Source organism: Erithacus rubecula (assembly GCF_903797595.1).
Source record: "Erithacus rubecula genome assembly, chromosome: 5".
Lineage (NCBI taxonomy): Eukaryota > Metazoa > Chordata > Aves > Passeriformes > Muscicapidae > Erithacus > Erithacus rubecula.
In genome coordinates this window covers 44,939,878-44,956,039 of record NC_136687.1, presented here as the reverse complement: position 1 = coordinate 44,956,039, position 16,162 = coordinate 44,939,878, and positions in this window count along the sequence as shown.

The following is a 16,162-nucleotide window of genomic DNA, read 5'->3' as shown; positions in this document are numbered from 1 at the left end:
ATGAATTCAGAATTGCCTGTTAATGATAATAATGAATATTCTGAGACTGCTTTTTAAAATGCCTGAAGTAAATAAGAGAACTTTTGTTGTTCTAGGTTCAGATATTATGTTAGAAGTAAGTAAGCCACTGTTTTTTCTGAAAATTACAGCTGTGCTGTTTTCTTGGATCTTTCTATGCCTAGAGGAACCGCTTGTTTTGCTAGGAAATTGGGAATTGGCATTTTCCAGTGGGAGAAATGTTACTCAAAGCTACAAACCAAAGCTTAGTTTGTTAGCTTCAAAACAGTAGCATTTCTCATGGTTACTAATGTAGGATGAAATTTTGCCTATTGGAATGCTGACAAGCTTATCTTGTAAGGCATGGCTTGGTGAGAGGTGTCAAAAAGCCTCCAATACAAAATCATGGCAGAAAATGAACACACTGAAAAATCTCTGTGGCACCTATACCATGGTGTCTGGTGACCAGAATTACTAGAATGAGTATTTGAGACTATGGGAGCTGTAATATAGAAGCAGGTGACACATTCAAAAGTGCAAAATTAGCTGGCCTGCTTAGAATTAGCCTTGGTGTTCCTTTCTGTGTTACAAGTATGTGTGGTTAAAAATCAGTCTTTCTTTTTTTTTTTTCCCCATGAATAATTTTTATTGCAATGAAAATGGTTTTAGCTTTCTAAGCTATTTCACTTTGGCATGTTTTTTTTTTTTAATTTAGGATTTTTTAGGGAAAAGAGATTCTCTGTGTGTCAAAACTTCATCTGGTACATTAATGATAAATCAAGTTTGAACAGGACCTGAAGTGTTACAATATTTGCCTTCTATTTTCCTGATAGACAGCATAGTCGGTAGTTGTTGAAGGTGTTTCCAATTAAAAACACCATGTTTTTTGTTAATGGAACAATTGCTTTAGCTTTTCATTTTTTCCTGGAGAGTATTGGCTCTCAGGTTTCAAAGCTCTAAATCTAATTCTGGAGTTCAAAAGTGGTATCACCTGACTTGTGGGTGATACATCAATATATTGAAATGAGGTGTTGCACAGTTCATTGGAGAGAGCTCACTTGTGAATGCTAAACATTTTTGTATGACTAATCCTTGTGGAATTAGCATGTCCTAAAGTTAGGAATTAATCTCTGGCTCCAAGGGTTATCAGTATATCAAAGATGAAATTTACTATCAAGAGCATGTTCTGTTTCAAGAAAACACATTATACATTATTTTTTCACAGTTCTCAAGACATAAGAACTACATAATCCAGACATACTTCTGTCTCATGACAAAACACCAAATGTGCTGGGAAATTTTGGCAGGAATTGGACATAAAGGGCGAATCACACAATAAAGATGTTTGCACTGTATCACCCAGGACTGGTTTAATTAAAGAGCTGAAGAAAAACTTCACTAACAGATGTAATTTTTAATGTTGTCAGTTGTTAACAATTGGATCATTGTGAGATAGATTTTGTCACCCATAATTATTTGTATAATTTCTTTTGAAATGCAGTACTGGATCAAGGATTGGTATGAACAGTGATGACTATAATCTGTGTATGAAATTTGGAGAGGATTTAGCTTGTGTTTATGTATCGCCTTTCATATATTTTGCACTTTGTTTTCTGAATTCATCCTGCTTTTCACCAAAAAGATTAGACCTCTTTTTATACATTACCTAGAGTGAGCGTGTCAAAACTGCATGACTAATGACATAACTGAGTAATGTGAGCTGAATTCTAAGTAAACCTCATTTTTACTTAGAGTTTTAGTGGACGTTAGTACTTAAATTATTAAACCATAATCTTGGCTTCAACATGCACTTACTAAGCAAAACTTAAGGCATTTGTGTATCTATTTTAGTCCTTGCCATTGCTCACAGTGGGCATTATATTCTCTGCATCATCATCAGATTCTCATAATTTTCTCAGGAAGGGAATTAAGAGAGAAAACTCTTTAATGTGTAACATGAAAATGTCTGTAATAGCAAAGCCATTTACACATGGACTGTGTCTAGGAGGCTAAATGAAGGATATTTCAAACTCAATACCTTTTTGAAAAAGTAAAATAGAAGTTGTTTTCATGTGAAAATAAAAAATTGTTTTTATACAAGAGAGTGTGTTTGCCTGACCCTTTAGTCTTTGTTTATAGACTTAGACAATATGTGATGAGTCTGAAGGAAGTCTGAAAAGAAATGAGAGACAATACAAAAATAAGGCTGAGAAACAACTGAAGGATGACATCCTAGAGAATTCTGTCACACTGAGTGCCACAATGTCTATTGCTTTCAATTCTGCCATGTATGTGGCAAGGCTGCTGTGACATCTGCAGACAGGTTGCTGTAAATGTTGGATGAAGATACTATAGATTATTACAAGGTGGGAGCAGCTCTAAACTGGAATGTGGAGCAATGGCACTGGGGGAATTTGAAGAATGCACTTGAAGCTGGTCTTGAAGTCTGCCTGTGCCCCAGTGGAAGTTTTTGGAGATCACTGTCTTTAAACTGAAGAGGGATGAATGAGCAAGTTGCTTATGAGTTTATTGAGAGAAAGAGGGGCACCAGCAACAGTTCTGGAGAAGCTCTGAAATCAAGATATAATATACTACAATCGTCCATCTTGATCTATGATTTTCTTTCAAAAACAACCAGTTTGTTAGATTTGTGGCTGAGAGGTAAACACAAACTTGAATCTTCTTCATGATTACAGATGAAATTTCAAAATGAACTTTTTTTAAAATTATCTAACTGTGTGTAGATTGGAAACCTGCTCACCTGGATGCCTTCTCTCACAGAATTCATTGCATTGTTTTAGGTGTTGTAGAAAGCCACAGAAGCTCCTGGTCAGCATTGTCACATTCCTTTGTTGAAAATGAGAAGTTCTCTATAGAACAGCTGCTTTCTTTTTTGTTTACAAATCACTGAATTTTTTTACTCTTAATTTCAAGAGGTCAGAGTTCCCTTCAGAATGGAGGTACAAATAATGTGTCATTTTGATATATCTGAAAGACTCTCCTTGCTAAACAGAGGAAAATCAAACTGAAATATTAGTCTGAAACAGTATGTATGAAGGAGATTTTTTTTTTTTACAAATCTTTTGTATTCATAAGTGTTCAAGATGGGAATAATTTCAATCAAAAAGGCAGAAAGCAGCTATGAACAAAAGGATATAATATTTCCCAATATAGGAGTAATTGCACTTTTCTCCATTTTCTATTTTTTAGGAAATGACATCCTAACCTAGTGTTTAAAAGAGAGTATAGAATTACTGCAGCAAGATCAGTAGCATCTGCCAGGTATATATTTTAAGTATATTTGTTCTTATTTCACATCTGGTATTTCTGAAAGACTCTTGATTAACTTAAGAGTATTATGGAAGGAGCTGACTGTGCAAACAACTACAATTAACCTCTCATAATAATGGAATACCAGTTTACTGACAGTGTATGAATGTGTGCATTTTGCAGAAGAGGCTTTGACAAGAAAATGATTTATTCTAAAACATGATGAGCTATCAAATTCTTGACTGACATATCCTTTTTTTTTAAGGAGGAGTCAAAGGAATTTGGTAGTGGTGTGGCTTCTTGTTTTTGGGAATTTTTTTTGTTATGATCTTTTGTGGAACTAAGGTGACTGAGAGGGGGCATGGTGAAGTACTTATGCACAGAGAAGACTAAAATGGTGTTTTCTTACTCACTTTTAATCAGGAGAAAGGAGCTTTATATGTAGTGAGGGCAGGAACAGTGTATTCCAAGGTTGTTGCCTCAGATTAAATTGAAGCCATTTCTTCTAAGGCTGCTGCTATGGGCTTGGGGAGGCTACTGGAATAGATGGAAAGTAAGAACAATCCAAAATGACAAATATTAGAAGATTTGGTGGAACTCTACTTTAAATCCAATGGGATTCTTATTAGGTCAAGTAAATGAGTACCTTGTTGATTTTTTTTTTTTTTAGTATTTTCATTCCTTTAGACACATAGTTGGAGGAAACCTCTAGCATCATCAAAAAAATTTATCTAAAACTTTGAAAAGTAAATTCATGAGCAAATCTAGACCAGGTTCTTGCTTGACTCTCATTTATATTTTCTAATTTAGTATTTTTTTGACAAAGAGGAAAAAAACAATATGTATGGTTTACTTTGTATTATTTTCCGTTCTCTAAGAAAGTCACATCTTTGTTGAAGGAAAAGGAAATTAAAACCAAAACTCATAAGTACTATTTATTGTAAGAACCTGATTTCATTAATGATGATGAAATCTAATGCCACGGGCTGATTGGATGGACTACTGAGTCATGTGTCTTGAATTTTGTCATGCTAATATTTGGACAAATGTTTGATACTCCGAAATAACTTGTACCTATTAATTTTTTTTTGTTGTTTTTAGCTCAGTCCCCTGTGTTTAAGATCATGTGAAAGTTAAATCATAGAGAGAGAAAGAAGGCAATGTAACTGTACAGTAAACAGGCAGCTACATAGCATGGCAAACTAAATTCAGAATAACATTATTCTCTTTTAATGTTATTTTTCTCTTTGTATAGAGACTTCTTCAATGTTAAACTAATTCTGCTTGCTTCAGATTGCACATAACATTATCAGTGGATATTTTTCCAGAGCATGCTTTCAAGTCTTGAGTGACCTGTTCTGGTTTCTCACTGACTCTCAAAAAAGCAATACTACTGGTGTTTTCTTGTTCTCTGGCTTAGAAGTGACATGGTGGAGTGGTTTCCTCCGTGCTGAAGCATGAATGTGGAAAACAGAATCATAACACTCCTGTTTGTTCTGAGCATCATGTATCAAAGCCAAGGATTAGAGAAAGTAATATTCTGAATTCAACTTGCCATTCTCCATAGCTGGCTGCTTGCTGCACTCTTATCTTGTCCTCTTTCTCCCTCTGTGATTTAACTTCCACATGGACTTAGGCACAGCTCCTTTGTACTGTTTGCTGTTGTGTCTGGATCAATATCTCCAAAGCACTCAGTTCCTGGAGTTCTGTATCAATCATTCTGGGTTCAGCTTAAAATCTGAGCAGAATTTTTTAGCAGAAGATTGTGCTAAATTACTTCTCAACATTAGGAAAAGAACTCTCTAGAATGGCAGGCATATTTTCATACACAAAAGTGCTGTTTATTTGTTCCTTGCTCGAGCATTTTTTACTCTTTGACAGAGGAGCAGACATTCCCTTTGGATAGAGTAATCAGCAGCAAAAACAAGGAAAGAAACATTTTTTCACAAGCCAGAAAAATAATGATCTTTGTTCTGGTCAGGCAAAATGGTTGAATAGATATTATATCCAATAGCTAGATGAAGTATTTCTTTCAAACTGTAATAGGAATTCATGAGGAGAGGTAAGTAATAAAGTCCCTTGTTTATTGATAGAAAAGTGACATTTTCTTGTGCCTTTGATAATGGCTTAACACTAGACAATGCCTGAATGTGGCCTGGCAAAGACAAGAGTTTGGCTGTTCACAAGGTGATTAAGTTTTTGGTTTCTCATTACTGAAGATTCAGAGATTTAGAAATGAAATCTGAATCAAATTATATGACAGAAAAAAAGGATGATTCTTAAAGCCCATTGACCTTCATAAAGAAACTAGAGGAATGGTCATGAAAATTCTTTTAAGGGGTGATCAGCCAGAAGTTGTGCCAAAAAAAGGGAATAATGTTAAACAATTGCTCTTTCCAAATTAAAAGACTGGAAAACCCCAGAACTGTTGGATGAACATTTAGAAAGGTGCTCAGTATAAGCAGAACACATAAATGATAGTTTTGTGGCTGGAATAGGAAACAAGAAATTTTATTGTAACTATCTATGTGCAAGTCTGCCTTGAAGTTGAATATTAAATTGGCACCTGATTAAACACAGACTAAACTAACAAAAAGGCTGTTGTGTAGGGGTATGTATGAGAAGCAAGGGAGGTTCCTACAGAAAACACACAAGTAAGATTAAGTAAAGAATAAAAACACTCTGCTGAACAACATGCAGATCCCTGAGTGGAAGGACTTAATCCTCCAATTATTTGGTTTGTAAAGACATGGGCAAGAACGGAGAGGAGAAAGAATAATAACAATTCACCAGTTTCAATAATGGATCCAGGAAACATCTTCAGTAGAGTTTAGAGAAATCTGACTTGGGGGATAAAAGACTCTATTGCTGTACATGATTTTTTCACTATATTTGATATAAATTCAGAAGCTGAGGTTACTACTTTTCAACAAGACTTGTGGATGGGGAAAACCTAGGCTGAAGGACAGGAAGAGAGTCTGCATAGGAAAGGAGCTGCAAGATTGACACCTTTGTCATCAGTGGAATCTAATGGAAATCTGAAAATTAGAAGGGCCACGTGTTAAGTGGGAAAAGCTAGACTAGTATTTGGTAACAGCTGGCAGCTAGAAAGATAGTTGAAGTGAACTTGGACAGTGCTGCCTGAATGATTTTCAGTCTCACTGAGTAGAATACTGAAATTGAAGAGAGAAATAAGCTATATAGGTGATATACTTTTATTGGATCTGTTACACTCAAAACATACCTTGCATTTCTTTCTGATCCTTCCCAGTTATAGTTCTGGGCAGAACTAATTGACAAAACTTTAACTATAGGAAGCCCATTTCAGTACAAATAACTTGTGATTCATCAAAAGGGCAGGGGGACAGGCCTGGAGGAAGTTGAAATCAAATGTCACCACCTAAAAATACAGCTGAAATGATGAGGTTTCTTCCTCTGATGAATGTTTGGAGTAAATTCCACAAAAGGCCATGTTCTTTTTGAACTGTATGATGCCAGCCTTGTGTGGGCTGGGGAGAAAACATAAGACTAGGTTCTGAAAAGATGCTCTAAATGATTTATTGACAACATCCTGGGAACTGACATTTGACGATGTTTCTGAGCCCACAGCCATTTCAGCAAATGCCAGTAGTGCAAGATGTAGGGGGGTGGTGCTCCAGTTACAGTGAGATGAGCACTGTCACACGTTGTTTCAGGCAGTGTTCAGACACCAAGAATAAGTAGGCATAAATAGCAGGAGTGACTGGTGAGAGGCTGGGACATGTGAGAAGTCCAGAATACACTTCCGCCTCTTGATAACTTCAGCAATGTGTCAGGTAGAGGGAAAACCTCTTGCAATATTGATAAAAAAGTAATAGATAAAATGTCCCTGATAGATGTATTTTGAACCTATACCAAAAAAGTCTCTGAGGCTGACTGCTTATTGAGGAGACCATAGATGACTGAGATTTTGAGCAGGGTAAAGGAGCCCATGGTGGAGCAACTGAATGATCTCATTTTATCACTGTATGAACCTGGTGTGGATAAATAATCACTGATGACTGTAGAAAAATGAAAATTCTCCATAATTTTTTGAATTTGCCTTACTAGCCATCAGCAACCTCTGTTCTGCCCAGCATGTTTTTGCAAGAGAGCTTTTTTTGTTTATGTGCAGGTGTTTCATAGCAATTCCACCATCCTCAAAGTTCAGCAGTTTATGAGAAACCATGCTTCCAGTTGCCATTAAGTTGTCACTCACAGAATTTAACACATCCACTGTAAAAGTAGTGATGCTGCAGAAAGGAAAAAATGACTGCCATTCACAACGTAGCACACCAAATCCTTCTTTAGTGTAGGCTGAATTCTCTTTCCAGTTGTGGAAATGCTGTTTCTCAGTAACTCTGCGATGCAGCTGGTCACAAAAAACTGCTTTGAGTTCAGCACTCCAATCTCCAGAGTATTATTTCAAGCCCTAACAACATTGTCTGAGCACTGGACTGCCAAGAACTTTGGTGCATCAAAAAGACTTCCCTCTTCCCCAAGCTACTGAAAAGGTATTATGTTACTTCTATGAAAAGTCCAGTTGGTTAATGGGGAGAAATCCTGGCAATTTTGGAGGTAAGTTTTCATAGAAAATCTGTCTATATTAAACACCTGAAACTAAGATATGGAAGTATTTTGTACCTTAGCCCCCACAACATGTTAAATCTGATGAGTCCTGCTAAAATCAGAGTAATGTGAAAGATGAATGTTGTCATTTACTCTTTTGGGTGAAGCAGCAGCAAGAGTTCCCAATAGCAAAATATCAGTACAGGCAAACCACTGAGCATTAAATGCTTGCAACACTTTCCTCTCTCAAAGGGTCCTGCATTTAATTGATTGTTCATCTTATTACAAAAGCATCAGTAGCAGCTGCATGCTTGATCCACAGAACACTGTGCCTTGAACAATCTTTAATAACTGATATTTTTTGAAGGTATTATTTCTTTATTGTTGTAAGTGAAGAAGTGCCTGTTTTTGGCAGTAGAGGAAAAGGAATACTAATGTCAATTGCTCGCTAGTGTTTGGTGGTGGAACCTCCTGTAGAATTTGGATTGGGAAAAGAAATGTCCATGGCATATTCTCATGCAACTTATTGCTTGGGACAGGTGTAAAAGGGCATGACATGAAAACCATGTCCAAATGCCTTAATCAGATTGTCCTCTTTTTGCTGTTATGCTTGCTAGTATTTTCTAAAATATTAGAAATATTTTTCAATTTTTCTCTTGTTTCTCAATGTCAGACCTAAGTTAAGTTATACATGTTTAAAAAAATAATAATACTTAAGTAGGCCCTAATCACTTTTGATTTCTGAGGGATAAAATTGAAATGTACTTCTTTAAGCTGTGTTGATGGTTAACACAAGAACGTGTCATTTCCTTAAGGTAGGTCTGGTCCAATGTTTTTTGTGTAATCAATAGGATTTGGTATCAGTGAGCTTAGGATCAGCTCCTCCTTCATGTCTGACAGCAAAGAGCTCTCACTCTGGGCATTTCATCCTGTAATGTGAGGGTAAGCCTGTGATCCAGCAACATTTGAGGAGAGTCCCTGCCCTTTGTCCATAGATTTGCAGCTGTGAGTGGCCATGAGCATGGAGAATGTGAGTAGGAATGAGTCTCTGACTTCTGTGCCAACACACATAAGATAGGCCCTTCTAGAAGTCTCTCTCTTAATCTATAGATTGCAATAGAATTTGAGTGTTTGCCCCAGATATTTTGGGTGGTTGGGTTTCTTCTGGCACATCCTGCCTCGCCTGCCAGCCCAGCTCCAAATAAGGCAGCCAATGCAAATGGAGAAGTCTCTTCACCACTGGGAACGCAGACTCCCAGAATAGATTTCCTGTGCCCCTCTCCACTTACTGGAGTCTTATTTCATTTTGGAAATCTGGGCACCTATGGCTAATTTCCAAAGCACTGCCCAAGAGGTACACCTAACCTTCTCCATGCAAATTGCTGAGGAGGATTTGAGTGGGGGCTCATTTTGAGAATCTTGCCCTAATGTCCACTTATAATATACAGAATGGCCCTGAAATACTGAAATAGAAATTTTATGATGATAAATTCAACTTGCACTTTAAAAAAGATAAGTTTCTGCAATACAGTGCAATGATTTTTGGTATAAAAGCACTACAAACATTAACATACCTCCTTTGAAGGAAGGGTATTTTTACTGTGTTTTTCCATATAAAAATAAACATATATTGGATTCTGAGAATAAAAAATTATATTTAAAAGTTTTCAGTACTTTGGAACACCACTGTACTTATGATACAACTTATGTACAAATCCAAATTAATTTTCTTTTATCTTGTATTTTATGGCCTTATTTGTTCTCGCTATGTGATTTTAGCAGAAACAAATTAACAACTGCTTTGCAATTTTGAGTACAACCTTACATGCAAGAGTCTCAGTGTACTTTATCACAGCTGTTAAATTAAAAAACCTTTCTTCATGTAAAAGGAACTATTGGACCATTTGCACATTATGCTAAGGAAGCCAGTGGCAGGGATGTATATGGAATGAAGGAACCTTTTAATATGCTGTGCATATGGTTATAGCACTGTCCAAGCACCCACATCTGTATGCATCCACAGACATTTTATTTTGCAAAGATTAACTGCGACTTCAGTGATTTCACTGCTGCTTTTCCTAGCTTGGTGTGAGGTAAAGGCTACACCAGCCAGCACACACTGGAAATTCTAAAGGAGGTAGCTGTAGCTTCCAGGAATCTGCTCATTCACCCTTCAGCTAGACAGACATTGCTTGTTTTGTGCAGCCAAGGAGAGATTCTGTGAGAATGTGTGGGAATGTTAGTGAGCACTTTGGTCACTGATTGTTTGTTGCTTACACAATCATTTTATCCTGCCCTATTGCCAAGTGATTTCCCCCCATTCGTAATGCTTAACACAGTTCTTAGTACTTGCCTGATCAGTCACTGAGACCATGCCTTTATTAGGTCTTTGGTAGGTTTCATAGATATTATTTCTATGAAATAATACAATTTCTGACTCCTGCAGGAAGTGTCAGGGGATTCCTGTAGTGCAGTAATGTTTTACAGGACTCCAGAGGGAAAATTACTGCAAGGAAGGCTTTCTCCCCTTTCTAAAATCACCACTGTGAACTGAGTCTGACCTGGAGCTTCCATATTCACACTCCAAGCAGCAGTATGGAATCTGTTCAGAGCTTTGAAGTACAGAACCATTATCTAAAAGCTAAATATAATGTGGTTTATTGCTTGTGCTTAATGCCCCAGCCTTTTTGCCCACTGCTCTTCTCTCCTTGTCCCTGTTTAGATGGAGAATTGACAGCTGTGGCCTCAAGCAGGGTGTGTTTGGTAGCTGCAGGGTTTGGATGCCAAATTCTGGGATATCACGCTCACAGAGGCATTTGGGTCTGTGATAGGCTCTGGCACTGGCCTGCCTGCAGCTGTGAGGCTCCCTGAGGTGGTGTCAGGTCAAGCTGCCTCCTGCCTGGCAGAGTCCTTACTGATCACTCCGTGCCAACTGCTTCCCAGTTTGGTATAAGAAATCCACTCTGGCTGCTGTGGGTAGGGTCTGACCCTCATATACTATTTTGCTTTTGTTCTAAATTGCACCTGTAAAATTGTCTCACACAAGAAATGGCATTACATCAAAAAGTTATACTTCTAAGTGCAAGTTTACTTCCAACAGGCTCTGAGCAAATACTTCAGGAGATGCTCAATGCTCAAATATCTACTAATCAGGAAAAAGTTGCTTCCAGAGATCTCTTATATATATTCTATGAATTGTAGGAAAATTGAACATTCCCAGCAGCTAGAATTGTATTTTACTGTACCTGCTCTTGGCTGCCCACCAATTTGCTGGCAAATCCCTCTGTCACCAGCTACAGGGACATCTCTAGGAAAATAACAAACTTCAGTGAAGAGGATGTGGCTTACTGCATGCTCAGGATGTCATTGCCTCCTGCAGGGTGTTTGGGTATGGCAGCAACTGGTAGCACCCTGCAGCTGGTTTGCAGGGGCTCATTACTGGGTGCTGTTAAGATCTCTGGTAATTCCAGTCTTGGATTCACCTCAGGTGCTTTGGCTGTGGAAAGCTGCCTGTTTCAATGCCTGTTTCTACTGCTACTCCTCTTTATTGTCCACCTTGTTTGATTCTGTCTTTGAGACGTGCAAGACAGGTGTAAGTTTATGGAGATATGGGTTTGTGTAGATGTGCCAAACTGGTGTTGTAGATGGAGTTAATTGGACAAAGTGAAATGGATTAGTAAGTACAGTGATTCTGTTCCACATAACCAGCAAGGCAACAATGAAAAAAAAAACCCCATAAAATGTTCTTTCTGTTTATTCTCTATTGTCATAAGAAGAATAAACCATCTGAAAAGGAAAAATCTCCACCATTTGAGGTGGAAAAAGTTGACAAAAAAGTAAATTTAATTGTTCACTTCCCAAGGCCAGAACTTATGAGATAATGGAAGTAAAAGTATTAATATCTGGCATAGGTGGAATTCAAGTATGAACCTATGGACTGACAGATAAATTCCTAATCTCTTGCTGGTATCAGTGTAAATGATGAGTGCTCAGGAGATCTAAGAATTAGTGAAATTAGGCCAGTGCCTTTGTTCTGAGAGATCTGTTAGAGCAGCTGTTCTAGTATGTGTACTAGAAATCATTTTGCTGTGAGGGAAACAGAGCTATCCTTGGGGTGGAAACAGCAAAGCACACAGAGAGGATGCAGATTTTTACTCTGATATTGATCTAACGCCATACCTATCACCAAGGTCCTCAATACCAAATGTTCTCACATAGCAAGCTGCATAGATCTTATTCATGGTAAAAAATTACTTGCTTTACCTTCAGTTTTATTTCCACCTCAGAGAGCCATCTGACTGTTTCAACATGCTGTTTTAACTACCCCTTCATGTCTGTTAACATAGAGGCCTAAAGCAGCCATCAAACATTGATAAATGTCCTAAGTCAGTAATGTGTTATGTGGCTTCCCCAGAATGTTTCACTCTTTTTCTGGCTCTTGGGATAGGAGAAAGAGCATATTTAACTTTCTTTCTGGATCCTTCTGTGGATTCCAGTGTGGTCTAGCTGATGAAGGGAGTATTTACTGTATAGCAGCTGGTGAAAGGTGCCTGTTAAAACATTAAATGTAAAACTGATTTAAAAAGCAGTTTTATAATTAACAGTATGCTTTAGACACAGATTATTTAAACTTTTCATTTTGCTTAAGATCAGTTTGTAGTAGGAAAAAAATGTAACCATAGCAGAAAAATTATGGTACTCAAGCTTCAAAAAAAAAAAATCCAGTAGATGTTTGTCATAATTGCTGCTGTGCAACAGACAACTGGAAAGAGATTACTTACAATACATGGTTTTCAAAAAGCTTTCAATATTTAAAGCTCCACTCTTTAATTAATTTTATTAGTAAATCAAATTAAAACATCCTGCCAGCCAAATGTAATCTCCAGACTGTTGAAGTGATGAGTGTCATGCTTGAGGACAAAGCCAGAATGGCCATCATACCTCAGGAGGATATTTCAGACATTCCTGCTTTTAGGGATCACGGAATTTCAGTCTCTCATGCTGTGTCTCTCTCTGCTCTGATAAGCAATGTAGTATTCAATAATTTCCATTTTGTCAGAATTATAGATGATGCAGGCTGAACCTGCTGAAATTAACAGTATTGAATCAGGCACTGTCATGCCAGAGCAAGCAGTGATCAGTCAGCTAGCCCACACTGACCCTGAGATCAGGCTTCAGCAGAGGTATAAGGCAGGCTTAGGCAACTCTTGGGTGGCTTTTTCTGAAGACTATGAGAAATCCCCAGTATCACCACAAAAGTTGCTTGTGTCAATCAGCTGCTTCTCTGGTGGCAATGCCTTTTCTGACAGAATGACACTTATGGGAGCTTCTTGTCCCAAGTGCTGGCAGATTTTCTGGGGCCATTAGAGAGATTCTGGAATCTGTTTTGTGGAATCTGAATGTTCTTCACTGCTCTGTGCTATTTGTACTAGAGATAACTGCTACACATTTCCTATCCTACCTCAGTGAATTCACATTTACTAATTAACCTGTGTTAACGGTAATTTGGATTATATTGACTATAAAATATAACTTTAACCACATTAGAATATATCTAAGACCAGAATTAGCCTTTCAGAGGATGTCAGAAAAAGCAGTTCAACTGCTGACCAGCTAGTGTAATGTCTAGTCAGCAAGAATAAAAGCCAATATATGATTTAACAATGTGCTTATTAATAAAATGTAGATAATTAAAGCACTGGGAAGCTGAGGGAGGGCTGTTTTCTCCACAATTTAGAAACAGTCAGAATATACTGTCCTTGAACTAGAGCAGCTGTTTGCCAAGAAGCCCCCTTGCATTTGAATTGCTAGATGATCTTTCCCAACTTTCATAAAATAAGCCTTCCAAAGCCAAGATAGCGAGAACTCCAAGACAAAGGGATAAAATGTTTATTTGCCATTAGTTCATAGGTGTCTTGAGTCAGCAGGTCAAATTCAACTAATTCTTCACATATGATGGACTGGGATGATTTTAGGATCATTGGGACTCATTCTGCAGTGAGCTCTACAAATTAGACTGTTGAGCTACTTTGGTGTTTTAAAAGTATAGGTGTGGCACAGCTCGATGCATTTAATATTTTATTGAGCACTTTCTGGTTTGTTTTAGGAGGAGGTGATGGGTTCTATCCACTTTCAAATGGATAGTTACCTTCTTTGGCCCATATCATATCAATCATATATCATATCATATCATATCATATCATATCATACAGTGGGTTTGGTAGCTAGTTCTGGTCCAAGCTAAATTTGTGTTTAAGAACAAAAAAATTAATTGCACTATAAAGATATTTTTCTTCCTGTTTTTAAGCCATTCCTATACTTCTAGGATGGTAAAATTAGCAACTTTATTTACTGGTTTCTACCTGTCTAAAGTGAAATGTTCTCTTCCTTCAGAAAAGGTTGATGTGGTATTAGCATATCAGACAGTTCTGTATTCGTATTTAATTTAGAGGGAAAAAAAGGAAATTCTGGGATATGCCTTTGACTATGTATTTTCTAAAGGCAGATGTGGAAGTGGAGCAGTGGAGGAAGATTGAGGGAGATGTTCAGCAAAGACAATGTGTGTAAATGAGAGACAAAAAGAATGTGAGACAGAAATTGTTTCTGGGTTTTAAAAGGAAAGGGAGAGCTTACTCACTTTGTTTCCTCCAGTGAGTTTGTCTGAGTCTGCCCTGGAAGAGGTCAGGGATGTGCTGGGATGGCCACCCTCACGGTCTGGCAAACATTCTCCTGGTGGCTGCTCACAAAGAAGTGACACATTCCTTTTAAATTGCTAGGGTTGCTTGCTCCCAGCTTGAACAGTGAAGAAAATTGTGTGAGGAGATGATGACTGCAGAATTAGTAAAAGAGGCTCATGTAGAACATACCACAGTTCCTGGGCAGGATCCTGTGATCCTAGATGGGATGGCATTATATTGTGCTTTCACATTGTTTGCCCGTTTGTATTCCCAGGGACTATTTGGAGAAGCAAATGCTTTTTGGTATGAGTCTGGCCCTGCATAATTTACATTACTGTTATTGTATTTTAAAGCATAGCTTGTGGGATAAAGACTCAGTTCTGAACAGAGTATATGGAAATGTGGTTACCATTTGTCAGTCTGGATTTAATTAGTTGTAGTGGCTGTAGCAGTGAAGATTGAAAGACCAGAATGTCCCTGCACACCAACAGAAACATCAAGAAACAGTTACTTTTCATGGAGAGTGGCCCAATTTATAATCAGGTTATAATCCTATTTTCTGTCAGTACAAGTCTGGACTCTTATTGATTCAGACAAATATGGGGAGGGGAGGGAAGAAGAGAGGGACAGTTCTGAGAGACAGAACTCACACAGTTGAAGGTACCTTCTGATGCTGCTGCTGAATCCAGCTGTTGTGTTAGTATTCATTCCAGCACAACTCTCCAGAAATAAAATTTTAAAAAATCAAAGGAAAGTAAAAAGTGACAGAATCAGATTGCCTCACAGTAGTTAGCTCAACAAAGCCTGGCACAGTCAACCATTTAAACACATGCTTAAATCTCAGTCCTTTTAAAATTCAGTAAATCTTAGAAGCACAAACATGTGCTCTAAAGCTTTGCTGGTTTAGGCTGATGGACTGGGAAAAATGAGATTTTGTTCAATACTGAAGAATTATGAGCATCTGGAACATGTCTATCTTTTATACCTCAGAACTGGTGTAAAAGAGCATTTCATCCTGACAGCAGCCTTGTGCAGCACCACTGTACATATAAATGACTGCAACACCTACGGGTGATGCAGGCTCAGAATACACTACCCCAGTCTCTGACAACAAGTATTCTTCTGGAAATGCATGAGAGCAAAATTCAGACCTGAGAGGGATAGTTTCAATTCAAAATTACAAACACATACCCTGGGTTTGAACTTGACCTTGTAAGCTGATTTGGATTTCCAGTAAAAATACATCAGAGAAACCAGAGGGATTTTTTTTCCCCTGATTTTTACATTAAACGTTTTGATAACAAAATTTATCTCTGGTGGTAAAACACATGATGATATTAAGAGGAATGCAACTAATCATGATTGAACAGGAATTGAATGCATTTGTTTGCAATCCATGTGGAAAAAAACTTTGCTGGCAAGCTGCAGGTACTTCTCAAGCAGGAGCGCTGCTTTTCTAAAGAGACTGTATTTATTATGGGTGGCTGGGTATCTGCATGCTGGCTCAGTTCCCTGTAGTAAGGAACTGACCACATTACTATTTGCAAACACAGGGTTCACTCAAGTGGTACTAAAAAGAGAAGAGGTGGGGCAAGCAGAGCTTTAAAAAGAAAAGAGGAGCCCATCCAAGT